Source organism: Lynx rufus, unplaced genomic scaffold (assembly GCF_022079265.1).
Source record: "Lynx rufus isolate CCGP_SWC_20201006 ecotype Redwood Valley unplaced genomic scaffold, mLynRuf1.p SCAF_2, whole genome shotgun sequence".
Taxonomy (NCBI): Eukaryota; Metazoa; Chordata; class Mammalia; order Carnivora; family Felidae; genus Lynx; species Lynx rufus.
In genome coordinates this window covers 191,143,039-191,158,124 of record NW_025814834.1, presented here as the reverse complement: position 1 = coordinate 191,158,124, position 15,086 = coordinate 191,143,039, and the positions used below count along the sequence as shown (strand labels likewise).

Below are 15,086 nucleotides of genomic sequence, written 5' to 3'. Positions count from 1 at the left end.
CACACTGTTTTTCAGAGTGGCTGCACCAGTTTGCATTCCCACCAACAGTGCAAGAGGGTTCCCCTTTCTCCACATCCTTGCCAACATCTATTATTGCCTGAGTTGTTCATTTGAGCCCCTCTGACCAGTGCAGTGGTATCTCAATGTGGTTTTGATTTGTATTTCCTTGATGATGAGTGATGTTGAACATCTGTTCATGTGTCTGTTAGCCATCGGGATGTTCTTCTTTTGAAAAGTGTCTATTCATGTCTCCTGCCCATTTCTTCGTTGGATTATTTGTTTTTCAGGTGTTGAGTTTGATAAATTCTTTATAGATTTTGGATTATAACCCTTTATCCAATATGTCATTTGCAAATATCGTCTCCCATTCCGTTGGTTGCCTTTTAGTTTCATTGTTTCCCTTGCTGTGCAGAAGCTTTTTATCTTGATGAATTCCCAATAGTTCATTTTTGCTTTTATTTCTCTTGCCTCTGGAGACGCGTTGAGTAAGAAGTTGCTGCAGCTGAGGTCAGAGGTTGTTGACTGTTTTCCCCTATAGCATTTTGATGGTCTCCTGTCTCACATTTAGGTCTTTCATCTATTTTGAGTTTATTTTTGTGTCTGGTATAAGAAAGTGGTCCAGTTCCATTCTTTTGCATGTTGCTGTCCAGTTTTCCCAGCACCATTTGCTAAAGAGACTGTCTTTTTTCCATTGGATACTCTTTCCTGCTATGAAAGATTAGTTGGCCATACATTTTTTGGTCCAATTCTGGGTTCTCTATTCTGTTCGATTGGTCTATGTGTCTGTTTCTGTGCCAATACCATACTGTCTTGATGATTACGGCTTTGTAGTACAGGCTAAAGTCCGGGATTGTGATGCCTCCAACTTTGATTTTCTTTTTCAACATTACTTTGGCTATTCAGGGTCTTTTCCCACTGCATTTCTTTAGATTCCCTTAATCTGAAATAATTCCTCATCCTTTCAACATCTCTCATGACTTTGTTATTTTTGGAAAGTACAAGCCAGTTATTTTGTTGAATGTCCCTCGTGTTTAGTTGGTCTGATGTTTTCTCATAATTAGATTCAAGGAATGCATTTTCGGCAAGCATATCACATAAGTGATATTCTCAACATTTCAGGACAGGAGGCACAATGTTGACTTGTTTCATTACTGGTAATTTTAACTTTGATCACTTGGTTAAGGTGGCATCTACCAGGTTTCTCCATTGCAAAATTACCATTTTTTTTCCTTTGTAATTAAGTAATTTGTAGGAGAAATATCCTGTTTTTCATCAAAAATTTATTAGTATCAAATAAAATACAACAAGTGCTCCATGAGGGCTGGAATTTTCATCTGTTTTGTTCATTAGTACACACCTAAATCAATGCCTGGTACATAACATGAGCTTGATCAACATGTTTTTGTTGAATGAATATTAGATATATGCTTACAATAAGGCCTGATAGTATACACACATTTTATTTTATGTTTATTTTTGCGAGAGTATGAATGGGGGAGGGGCACAGAGAGAGAGAGAGAGAGAGAGAGAGAGAGAGACAGGGAGAGGGAGAGGGAGAATCCCAAGCAGGCTCCGTGATGTCAGTGTGCAATCTCACTCAGGGCTCAACCTCATGAACAGTGAGATCATGACCTGAGCCAAAGTTGGAGGCTGAACGGACTGAGCCACCCAGGTGCCTCCACACATTTTATTTTAAAGGGCAGGGGCAGAGGATTGAGGTAAAAAGATCTGCAAAAAACAAAAAACAAACAAAAAACCATGTAAAAGAGAAAGTGTCTCAAACCCACTCTGGGCAAAAGGGTTTTGTTTTTGTTTTGCACACTATAATTCATGGGGAAAATTATCATTCTGGGAGAAACTATCATTCCTAATAAGAAATTTTAAAATGGCTTTCATTGATTAAGACTTGGTCTAGAAACTAGTCATTTCCCCACCTTGATTCCTGAGAGATACACTCTCCTTTTTGTAGCTAGCCAAAAATGATTAGGTAATCCTTCTCTTTTCCTTTTATAAAGTCTTTTCCCTGAGTGAAACTTGAAACTGGACTGCCAATGTTACTTTACAGCAAGACCGTAATAAAAAAGACTGAAACTTACTCATAATTAGGCTGTCTGAAGTAAAGAACCTTTTTAGCAGGGCTCTAATACATTAAACAGTTAATATTTAAAAATTATTTAAAATTAAAACATATTTATGTTATTCCTGTGTTGCTAAAATAAGTTTGTTTTTAAAAAGAAAATGAAAGAAGAAATCACATTTGGCCATGATACATATTCCTTTCAATAAATTACTGTTTCCTATTTGCCCTGTCGATATGCTATATATTTTCCATATGTCATCTCTATATAAATAACTCAAAATTACATACACGTTTCTCTTCAATATAACCAGAGCGCTCCATGAAGCTCAAGTGCCACCAAACTAGAAAGTTCCACCAGATGAAGGGGAAACCCCTATGGCTTTGCCGACATAAATTCCACGAGCCTTGTGGGAAATGTAGTCTCAGGTGGCTTTGCCGGGAAGACCCCGCGAAATCTCGGCGGGTTGTTATTCCCGCGCACGCGCAGGAGGGCCCTCCGGAAGTGGCCTATGTTCCTCGGCGTGCTTGGGTGCTGAGCTGCTAGTGATCGTGAAGGGCTGCAGGGACAGTTGAAGGGCAAAGACCGGCGTGTTGGTTCATGCAAAGGAAATAAAAACTGTAGGTAACCCCGCTGCACGGTAGCATGTGACTCAGAAAGCCGAGGAAGGACGAGGCTCCCGCTGCCCTGGGGTGGAGCCCAGGTCTGGCTAGGGTGCGGCGGATCTGTTTGCGTCGCCGTGTTGTAGGTGCTGTGCACTGCGTAGGGAGCCCACGCCTGGGCGTTGAACTGCCCTTCACCTTATTCTAGGAGCCTTTTGACTCTCAAACTGCAGTGAACCCCCTCAAGGTGGCGGAGACGAGAGCCAGCATATCGAAAGCCAAACACTGTTAAACACTTTTCAAAGTGCATTTATTTATCATGGTTACTCAGCGTTGTTAAGTGTCCTCATCATTTCACAGAGAGATGTGGAGTTACCTGCTTCAAAGCACACAGCTAGTAGTAAGTGGAGGAGATGGTGTTCAAACCCAGAGCAGTTTTACCTGAAATTTCATTCCTTTTTGCAGCATAGTACTCTGAAACAATAAAGTTAGTTTGTATTCTTTCAGAGGAGTGAATGTTAAGTGAATTTCGACCTGGGATCATTGTTGTTTGTTTGTTTGTTTGTTTTTGAGAGAACCCTTAGTGTCTCTGCAAGAAGACTGTAATTGAACCTGTGGGTCCTTCTTGCATGTACCTGCCTGTTTCAGTTTCCAGCAGCCCTGGTTAAAATCTACACAAGGCCGGGGCGCCTGGGTGGCTCAGTCGGTTAAGCGTCCGACTTCAGCTTAGGTCATGATCTTGTGGTCCGTGAGTTCAAGCCCCGCGTCGGGCTTTGGGCTGATGGCTCAGAGCCTGGAGCCTGCTTCCGATTCTGTGTCTCCCTCTCTCTCTGCCCCTCCCCCATTCATGCTCTGTCTCTGTCTCAAAAATAAATAAAACGTTAAAAAAAAAAAAATCTACGCAAGGCCAACCTAGGGCCACAGATGATTGTGAGTTTACAGTCTTGGGGCCCAGAGCGAAGGTTCCAGTTGCTTCTCTGTCCTCCAGTCCATCTTTTCTAGAAGAAGGAAAGAAGAAAGAGATTAATCCTGGGAAGACTCTCCTGACCTGTGACTTTTTATCCCATTTAAGGAGAGACAGGAATCATCTTTCATTCCACCTATCTGGTGAGAGTAGAGCTTGACTCATGGCATTACAAGTGAGTGCCTTCAGAGGTGTTGTCCTAAGTGTTTGAGGAGAGAGCTGAGAATTACAGAAAAATGGAGAGTTGGGTGTATGTGGTCAGGCTCCACAGGAGAAGGAAACTCACAGGAGGAAATTGAGGGTATGATCAAGGGAAGGAAGAATCAAGAACTGCTACAGAAGAAATTGTTTCTTTCCTAAACACCTTCTCTCCTCCCCTCCCCATCTGCCTGCCCCAGCCTGTCCTTCTTTCTCTCCTTCTCTCTCCCTCTCTGGGCTCTCACAAACACACATTAGCACCAGTGCATCCCTTTCATTTCCTATTGGTCCATTGGTTCTTTCAAGGCTGGTTCCAAACTGTTGGAGTTGTTACATTTGCCTTTTGGTGTACTGGTTCCCTCTGTCCCCTTGCCTAAATGCAGAAAGAGTTTACGGAGTAATCACAGACTGGTAGCGCCAGAAGATTTTTTAGGCAACTTCTAGTTCTGCTTCCTCATTTTAAGGAGGAATGCAACTAGCCCGGAGATCGCGATTGAGTGCCTGGAACTAAACAGCTTGTTAGTGGCTAAGTCAGGTGCCAGTCCAGTCTTTGATTCCCAGATCGTTGACTTTTTCCTGCCCCACAGTTCATTTGGGCCAAAGTTGCTTAATAAGTTTCTTTTGAAAATGCGTAGCAAGGAGAGAACCAGCACTAAAAGCGGTTCATCCATTAATGCATTCAGCAAACATTTGCTAAGTATCTGATGTGAGCCAAACACCGTTCTGTTGCTTGGTGAGCAAAACAGAGTCCACACTGAGCAAAACAGAGTCCTTTTCGTGGAAGGAAATAAGCAAAAACCAAATAACCTGTCACCTGGTGGCAAGTGGTATGAGGAAAAGGAGTAAGGGTGTATGGCCTGATGGTGACAGTGGGAGAAGCTGTTTTATATGAGGGGGTCAAGAAAAGCTTCACTGCTAAGTGACATGTCGGCAGGGACCTAAAAGAATTTAGAGAGTGAGGGACGCCTAAGTGGCTCAGTCAGTTAAGCATCTGACTTCGGCCCAGGTCATGATCTCGCAGTTCAAGCATCTGACTTTGGCCCAGGTCATGATCTCGCAGTTCACAAGTTCGAGCCCCACGTCGAGCTCTGTGCTGACAGCTCAGAGCCTGGAGCCTGCTTTTGATTCTGTGTCTCCCTCTCTCTCTGCCCCTCCCCCACTCATACTCTGTCTCTCAAAACAACAACACTACAGTAAACATTAAAAAATAAATAATTTGGGGCGCCTGGGTGGCTCAGTCGGTTAAGCGGCCGACTTTGGCTCAGGTCATGATCTCGCAGTCTGTGAGTTCGAGCCCCATGTCGGGCTCTGTGCTGACAGCTCAGAGCCTGGAGCCTGTTTCAGATTCTGTGTCTCCCTCTCTCTGACCCTCCCCCGTTCATGCTCTGTCTCTCTCTGTCTCAAAAATAAATAAACTTTAAAAAAAATTTTTTTTAAAAACATTAAAAAAAATAATAATTTAAGAATTTAGAGAGTGAGCTGTGCAGTATCCGAGTTTTTCCAGGGAAAGAACAGTCCAAGTAGAAGAAATGTACAGAGATCGTGAGTAATCAACCTTGGTATTTTGGAGGAACAGCAAGAAAACGTAAAGTCTGATAGGATGAGCTGTCAGAGAGTGATTGAAAGATTAAAGTAAAAGAGATTAGGGGCACCTGGATGGCTCAGTTGGTTGAGCATCTGACTCTTGATTTCTGCTCAGGTCATGATCCCAGGGTTGTGGATCGAGCCCTGCGTCGGGCTCCACGCTGAGTGTGGAGCCTGCTTAAGATTCTCTCTCTGCCCCTCTCCCAGGCTTGCTCACTCACTCTCTCTCTAAAATAAAAAATTAATTAATTAATTTTTAAAAAGTAGATGAGATTAGAAGAGGTGGAACCAAAATGGTGTAGGGACTTATAGACCTTGGCTTAATGTTTATATGTATATTTGTAAATTGTGTATGTATATCTATTTCTTATGTGTATGTGTATATATGTACGTGTATCTGAAAAAGTAATGCTTCATAAAAAATTTAGAAAGTACAAGTATAAAAGTTATGATCCTGCTGTCTTTACAAATAATAATTATTTACATTTTGATATAGGACCGCCAAGATTGTGTGTCTCTGGGTGCATATTTAAAAAAAAAATACAGGGAAGGATCATATTACGTACTTTAATGTACTTTTTTCACCTACAAATATAAATGGAACCTCTTTCCATAACAATATCTTTCTATAGCATTTTTAGAAAAATCAACACCATATTAACGGACATTTAAGCTGTTGTCAGTGTTTTCATATTGTAAGGAATGATGTGAAAACATTACTTTTTATCTCTCCTTGCCTTTTTTATTTTTAAAAATAATTACAATTTTATTGAGTGCTTACCATGTGCCATATATTGTTCTTAATGCTTTACATGTATTAACTTAGTTAATCGTCATAAAAATCCTATGATGTGTACTATTATTACCAGCATTTTGCAGATAAGAGAAGTGAGATACAGAGTGGTTAAGGTAACTCTATCAGGGTCACACTGCTAGTAAGAGGAGTAGCTGAATTTGAACCCAGGCTGCCTGGCTCCAGAGCCCAAACTTTAATCTTTGTATCCGTCCGTTTTTATTTCTTTAGGATAAATTTCTGGGTGAAAAGAAATCCTTAGATAAGAAATTAACAATAAATTGTAATATATCAATGGGAAGAAATGTATACATCTACCCAAGAGAGCACATCCTTGTCCAACTTTCCTATGATCATAGCAGAATTAAAAGTGGACAAGTTGGTGGGGCGCGCCTGAGTGGCTCAGTCGGTTAAGCGTCCGACTTCGGCTCAGGTCATGGTCTCACGGCTGGTGAGTTTGAGCCCCGCGTCGGGCTCTGGGCTGACAACTCAGAGCCTGGAGCCCACTTCGGATTCTGTATCTCCCTCTGTCTGCCCCTCCACTGCTTGCACTCTGTCTCTCGCATTGTCTCAAAAATAAACATTAAAAAAAAAAAAAAAAAGTGGACAAGTTGGTGCTTCCAGAATGTGGACTTGTGTTACTTGTTTGAATAGTCATTCATTTCATTCATCAGTAGCCTATTCTAGCAGGCATATGAGTACCGTACTTATTTCTAGGCTGGAAAAGCAGAGAAATCCCCCTAGTCTTGTTTTCATAGATCTGCATCCTTTCCCATGAGCACCAGAAAATGACCAATTTCTAGGCAAGACACTTATCCATCTGTCCACCTGTTCATCCATTTATTCATTCAAATTTCACTTTGTTTCCTAGTGAATTTGCAGTGACTTACAAGAATCCATATACTGCAATGGGAAAGTATAAATATATAAGAAACAGGAAAAATATAGATAGAAATTTAAATTGAACACACACTTAGAAAGCTGATATGAAGGTCATAGGGTCTGCGCACTGTAATGTTGAATGCAAATGTGTGATTAATCTTGGTCAGTCAGAAAAAATGTAGCCAATCAATGAATTATTGGTCTTGTCCTAGAGAATAAGGCATAACAATTCCATAGATAAGGTTTGCCTCGCATGTACTATGAAAGAAAAAATTTGATAAGTGTTTATTATGTAGGAGATTTGTTATAAATGCGGTAGGGGTTTTCATATGACCATTTTTGGTGTCCTTTTTATCTAAACATACATGAGGCCACGGCCATGCTCAGTGAACTTAATATTTTCTCTCTCTTTTTCCTTCTCTTCCTCTGTACCTCCCCATTATATATATATGAATGTATATATATATGTGTGTGTGTATATACATGTGTGTATATGTGTATGTAGTGGGGCAATTTGAATATGATTTCGTTCTCTCACAAATTTTAATTCTGAGTCTAGTACATAATAGTTTTTAGTTACCCTGTATAACTTATTGCAGACTGAGAACAATGAACATAATCAGAGTAATTGCTCTGAATCCCCTCCACTTCCCCCAGCGGTACTCACTACAGGTTAAAGACGAATGTGCCGTTACAGGGATTGGTGACATTCCAGGATGTGGCTGTGGACTTCACCCCAGAAGAGTGGCAGCTGCTGGACTGTGATCAGAGAACCTTGTATTGGGATGTGATGCTGGAGAACTTTAGAAACCTCACCGCAGTGGGTAAGGACAGTGGGTGGTGACTAACTCTTCACTGTAACTGAGCATGTACTCATAGTGCCCTTCCTGTGGGACTTGTGGACATTCTAAAGCATTACGGAGTTTGGCCCTGAATGTCAGTGGTCACAGACTCTTGATCCCCTTTGAGATGAAGCATAAACAGAGGATGTGTGTTTATGCTTCCACCTCCCTCTTCTCCTCTCTGCCCGAGCTCCTACGCTGCCTGTTTTATGTAGGTCCTTGCTTTGTTCTCTTAATTCCCCAAATCCTCATTCTTCTTCCTTCCTAAACGTGATCGCAGATATTTTCTGTGTATCTGGCTCTTACAGTGTAGTCAGATTGTGTGGTTTTCAGAAACAAGGAATGAGGTAAGAGTCTAGAGTGTTGCACTAATAATACTCCATCTTGGTGGAAGGGAATCAAATCTCAGAAATAGTGAAGAACCATCTTCACCCCATTTCCCTAACATGATTATTATCAGCGGACTTAGCCTTGTAGGGATTTGAGCTTGGCAGTGAATTTGTTACATTGGACAAGGTTACATTGACTTCATGGTAACCATCAGAATTGACCTTGACCTCAAAATATATAAAGGCAAATGTTGCTATAAACTAGAAGCCTTGTGTTTCAGGTCCCCAAAGTTAATAGAAATCATAAGTGTGGAAACCAAAATGGAAACTTTGAGTTGAAGGGTGTGGTGTCATGGGCAAAGCAGGGTTCTGGAGAGTGTTATATCTAGGAAATTGAAAGAGGTTGTAAAAAGCAGTTAATTTTCAGGACAAAGTCATGAAAAGTGGTAGAAATAGCTGATGATAGACGCAAACAAAAATTTATGGCCGGTCTCTCAAATGTTCCTCTGGGCCCCTCCTTGTGTTCCTGGGTATATGCAGGCTTTGGGAGCTGAATCCTAGCTGGAAGTGGAGTTGGACAGTTTTATACACAGAGGCCTCAGCCGTGATTTGGATGATTTGAGAGGATATAGGAGTGTGCTTACGGATAAAAGGGAGTTAATGGTTTCATAGTCATTTGGTGGTTGTGTGCAGGGGAAGGAGAAAGAGAGTTGTATGAAGGAAATTAGGAAGATCCTAACAGGATAATCTTGTTTCTTTTAATTTAATGTTTATTTATTATTGACAGAGAGAAAGAGAGAGAGAGCATGGGGGAGGGGCAAAGAGGGAGACACAGAATCCAAAACAGGCTCCAGGTTCTGAGCTGTCAGCATAAGAGCCAGACACAGGGTTCAAACTCACGAACTGCGAGATCATGACCTGAGCTGAAGTCAGTCGCTTAACCGACTGAGTCACCCAGGGGCCCCCAGGATAATCTAGTTTTTAGATGTTGTTGGCCTTGACTCTTATTAAGCTTCTCCAAACCAATCCACATCTTCTCATTTCCCCATGATACTTTTATGTCTTGCTTCTCTGATTACCCTTTCATTTCTCTGACATGGCTCTTCTGTTCTCAGAGCTCAAAACTTTGTGTCCTTGTTAAGAGTGCTTTCTAGCATCCTTTGTCATCGTAACTTTACCTTGTTCCTGTTTCACGTCTTCCACAGGTTGGAAAGTCTTGTTTATAAATAGAAAAAGCTATTTGTCGTTATTGTTTTCCACAAGACCCCATTTCAGCAATTTTTTCTTAAAGCCCAGGGGCAGGGCAAATACAAATTTCTTTTGTTTTGCTGTCCAGAATGGGGAAGTAGACTCCAAGAGAGATTTGTGTGTGTGTGGTAAAAAAAAACACAGAATAGGAGATCTACCCTCTGGACAGATTTTTATGTGTACAGTACAATTTTGTTAACTGTTCGCACATCGTTGAACAGCAGATCTCTAGATCCTTTTCATCTTGCGTGACTGAAACTTTGTACCTCCTGAATGACAACTCCCCATCTCTCCACCCCTCCCAGCCCCTGGCAACCACCGTTCTACCTTCTATATCTACGTGTTTGACTATTTTAAATTCCTCATATGAGTGGAATCTTGCAGTATTTATCCTTCTGTGACTGGTTTATTTCACTTAGCCTAATGCCCTCAGGGTTCATCCATGTTGTAGCTTATGATACAATTTCCTTCTTTTTTTAAATAGTATGTATGTAGATACTACATTTTCTTTATCCCTTTACCTTTAAAAAAATTTTTTTTAAAGTTTATTCATTTTTGAGAGAGAGAGACAGAGCGCGAGACAGGGAGGGACAGAGAGAGAAGGAGACACAGAATGTGAAGCAGGCTCCAGGCTCTGAGCTGTCAGCACAGAGTCTGACGCGGGGCTCGAACCCACAAACTATGAGATAGATCATCACCTGAGCCGAAGTCAGCCGCTTAACCTACTGAGCCACCCAGGTGCCCCATATCCCTTTACCTTTTATTTTTTTTATTTTTTTTATTTTTATTTTTTAAAAAAAAAATTTTTTTTTTCAACGTTTATTTATTTTTGGGACAGAGAGAGACAGAGCATGAATGGGGGAGGGGCAGAGAGAGAGGGAGACACAGAATCGGAAACAGGCTCCAGGCTCTGAGCCATCAGCCCAGAGCCCGACGCGGGGCTCGAACTCACGGACCACGAGATCGTGACCTGGCTGAAGTCGGACGCTTAACCGACTGCACCACCCAGGTGCCCCTCCCTTTACCTTTTAATTGACATTAGATTGTTTCTAACTCTTGGCTATCGTGAACAATGCTGCAGTGAACACGGGAGTGTAAACATCTCTAGAAATCCTGTTTTCAGTTGTTTTGATAAATGTCCGGAAGTGGGATTTCTGGATCATATGTTGGTTCCCTTTTTGGTATTTTGAGGAAACTCCATAGTGTTTCCCACAGTGGTTGTACCATTTTACATTCCCACAAACAGTGCACAAGGTCCCATTATCTCCATGTGTTTGTGCCAATACTGGTTATTTTCTGTTGTTGTTATTGTTGTTGTTTATAATAGACATCCTAACAGATGCGAGGTGTTCTCTTATTGTGGTTTTGACTTGCATTTCCCTGATGATTAATGATGTTGAGCATCTTTTCATGTACTTGTTGACCATTTATTTGTATGCCTCCTTTGGAGACAGGTCTATTAACGTCCTTTGCCCATTTTTTGCTATTGAGTTGTGGGGGTTCCTTACAGATTTGAGATATTAACCTCTTACCTGGCAAGTGTTTTTTAAACATTTCTTTCTCCCATTCTGTAGGTTGCCTTTTCACTGTGTTGGTTGTCTCCTTTGCTGCACAGAAGCCTTTGGATTTGATGTGGTTCCAGTTGTCTGTTTGCTTTTGTTGCCAATGCTTTTGGAGTCATTCAACAACTCTTGCCAAGTCCAACCTGACAAAGCTTACCCCCTGTGTTTTCTTCTAGGAGTTTTATAGTTTCAGGTCTCACATTTAAGTCTCTAATACATTTTGAGTTGATTTTTGTGTGTGGTGTAAGATTAGGGTCCAATTTCACTCTTTTACATGTGGATATCTGGTTTTCCTAGCACTCTTTGTTGAAGAGACCATCCTTTCCCCATTGTGTAGTCTTGGCTCCCTTGTTGAAGACCATATATACATGCGTTTGTTTCTGGGCTCTCTCTTCTGTTCCATTGGTCTAGGTGCCTGCCTGTCTTTATGCCAGTACTATACTATTTTGATTACTGTAATTTTGAAATATGGTTTCAAGTCAGGAAGTATGAAGTCTCCTGCTTTGTTCTCTTTCTCAAGAATGTTTTAATGATTTGAGTCCTTTGTGGTTCCATATGAATTCTAGAATTGTTTTTTTCTGTTTCTGCAAAAAATACCCCTGGAATTGTATTGAATCTGTAGATCGCTTTGGGAAGTATGGACATTTTTAACAATATTAAGTCTTCTAGTCTGTGAAGTCAGTTTACTTGTCTTTAGTTTCAGCAGTATTTTGTAGTTGTCCATATAGAAGTCTTTCACTTCCTTGGTTAAGTTTATTCCTAATTAATTCTTTCTGATGCTATTATAGAATTTTTTTCTCAATTTCCTTTTTGGATTATTTGTTTTAGTGTATGGAAACACAACTGATTTTTGTATATTGACTTTTCATCCTGCAACTTTGTCAAATTTGTGTATTAGTTCTAAATAGGTTTGTGTGTGTGTGTGTGTGTGTGTGTGTGTGTGTGTGTATGTGTTCTTTAGGGTTTTCTACATATAAGATCATGTCATCTGTGAACAGAGATACTTTATGCCTCCCTTTCCAGTTTGGGTGCCTTTATTTCTTTTTCTTACCTAATTGGTCTAGCTAGGGCTTTAGGACTATGTTGAATAGAAGTGGTCAGAATAGGCATCCTTGTTGATATTATAGACTTTAAAATTTTTCTTTTCCTAACATGAGATTGGAAAGAGTAACTGGGAATGTTTAATTTTATACCTTTTTAGAAGTTATCTGCTTACTTGATGATGCACGAGAGAGACAGGAGGGAAGCAAAGACAATTTTTTGAATCAAGATATGTTCACCTTTAAGAAAACACTGACCATGAAGAGAGTCCAAAATCGTAACCTGAGTATAAAATTTATTTCTTCAAGACAAACACAACATAAATGTGAGTCAAATGGAAAGAGTCTGCAACCTAATTCACACTGGCTTAGTTATAATAAAAGTTATACCAGAGAAAATTCTTATGAATACAAGGACTGTGGAAAAGCCTTCAAAAACAAGTTTTGTCTTATTAGACATGAGAAAAAAGCACAGAAGGAAAAAAGCTTTGGCTGCACTGAATGTGGGAAAGCCTTCCAAAAGAGGTCTCATCTTGTTACACATGAAAAAAAGCATACAAGAGAAAAAAACCCTTTGAATTCAATGACTGTGGGAAAGCCTTTAACAGTAAGGGACACCTTATAGCCCATCAAAAAACTCATAGTGGAGAGAGATCCTTTGTGTGCAGTGATTGTGGGAAAGCATTTGTGCACTAAGCACAACTGGTGGTCCCCCAGAGACTTCACACTAGAGAGAAGCCTTATGAATGCCATCCGTGCGGGTAGTTGTTCACTCAGAACTCCTCCTTTACCCAACATGTGAAATCTCATGCACTCGAGAACTCGTTTGAATGTAAAGAATGCGGGAAAACCTTTGAGTACAGTTCATCCCTTTATAAACGTTCTAGATTTCATATAGGAGAGAAATCCTACAGATGTAGAGAATGTGGCAAAGCCTCAGTGCTTGTCATGCATCAGAGGATTCGTACAGGCGAGAGACCCCACGGGTGTACGAACTGTGGAAAAACCCTCATCAAGAAGTCATGTTTCCTTAAACATTACTTAACTCCTACAGCAGAGCAACAAAACAAATGTAGTGCATGTGGGAGATGTTTTAACCGGAAGACACATCTCACTGTCCATTCACTGTAGTGAATGTGGGAGAACGTGCAGTTAGCCTTTTAATAAAGCAGCAAAGAATTAATAATGAGAAAAAAAACACCAATTGGATGAATGTGGAAAAGCATGTTCTGAAATTCATATTCTGTAAGTGGAACTGCTAATTTTATTGAGAAGATAACAGAAGATTTTGAGTTTACAAGTTGAGAATTTTACTGCATATCATAAAACTGAAGAAGTTGTAAACAATTTAAAAATCAAGGCATCAAGCTGACTATAATTACATATATGTATTGCCCCAATTTATGATTTTTATACAAGTTATACAAGTGCATTGCTTAAGAAATTTGTATAACCATAGGTTTGAAATATGTACTATGCACATTACACGAAATTATATCTGTTATGATGATGGTTGCACAGCATTGTGATTGTACTTAATGCCATGAATTACTTAAAATGGTTAAAATAGTACATTTTATGGTGTGTATATTTTATTGCAAGAAAAAACATATAAATAAAACTTGAAACCAAAACTATGTCTGGTAAAATGTCTGGTAAACACCGTCATTGTCTCTTCAAATCTAAAATCACCATATGCAGAATTGCTAATTATAAGTGAAATCAGTGCCTTATTATGTAGAATGAAGTTCAGTACTATGAATTTTATCTCTGACCATTTCTTGGCACCTGTGAATAGTCGTGGAGGTTTTTACTGAGCCTTCTGGAGCCTCCTTTTAAATAATAGGAGTCAGGGACAGTGATGAAATCTTGTACTGCCTCTGCTGAGCTGAAGACATTAGGTAATCTGTTTTCTTGTCTATGCAGAACACCAAAGCGTGTGTGTATGTGTGTATTTAATCCTGATTTACTGGATACTGAAGAAAGAAATCAGCTGTGTTTTGTAATACCCTAAGCACTTAGTACGGGAAGAGAGGCATTTCTTCAGGTAAATAGTCATGTAAATAAAAGCCCATCCTATTTAACTGGCACGGCTACCTTAGTAGGACAGAACCTAGCTCAAGCAGCATGTAACTGGGGTACTTTGTTTGGAAAAATTAGGCATCGTGATACTTTGCAGAAACTTCTGGAAGAAAATTATTACTTTTTTGTTGTGGAAATTGATTCAGAGGTCTCTCAGACCTGTTTGGAAGTTTCCAGGTGACTAGCACAGGTGTCCAATCCAGCTCTTTGAAAAGCTTTTCTGCTTTCTTGAGGTGCTTACCAGCTCTTGTATAATTTGACATTAGGTACCTTTTGTGTTTTCCTTTTAGAAACACGTGAACCAACAGTGATTTAAGTTTAAGTGTTACTTGATAATGTAAAAAAGTCTTTAAGCCTTACAGTGGTTGTGAGGCTTAGGTACAGACAGCATTGGACTTGAACCTAAATTCACCAAATCAGGTTTTCTCTTGCAAGCAAAGTTGTTGGATTAGATGTGTGAACTTGGAATTGTTTTAATCTCACGAGCATTTTTGCAGGGTGATGATGGGTGAAGACTTACCATACCTGAGTGATTTTCTGAATATCCATCAGATCTAAAGTTAAGCCGTGTCTCGCAAAGTTTCCAATACTAAATACTTGATACTAAATACTTAATACTAATACTAAAGCTGAAGTCGGATGCTTAACTGACTGAGCCACCCAGATGTACCTCATTAGAAAAAAAAAAGACATATATAAAATACAGGGGTGCCTGGGTGGCTCAGTCGGTTGGGTGTCCGACTTTGGCTCAGGTCATAATCTCACAGCTCATGAGTTCGAGCCCTGCATTGGGCTCTGTGCTGACAGCTCAGAGCTTGGAGCCTGCTTCGGATTCTGTGTCTCCCTCTCTCTTTGCCCCTCCCCTGTTCACACTCTGTGCCT

General features: G+C 40.3%; 1 long non-coding RNA gene across 1 annotated transcript; it reads left to right on the top strand.

The window, feature by feature from the left end:
• The first annotated feature begins 2,627 nt into the window (after positions 1-2,627).
• On the top strand, positions 2,628-13,743 carry LOC124516029 (uncharacterized). Its single transcript, XR_006962957.1, has 3 exons — positions 2,628-2,698; positions 7,799-7,925; positions 12,284-13,743. It is a non-coding gene; the product is annotated as an uncharacterized LOC124516029 (long non-coding RNA).
• Positions 13,744-15,086: the final 1,343 nt, after the last annotated feature.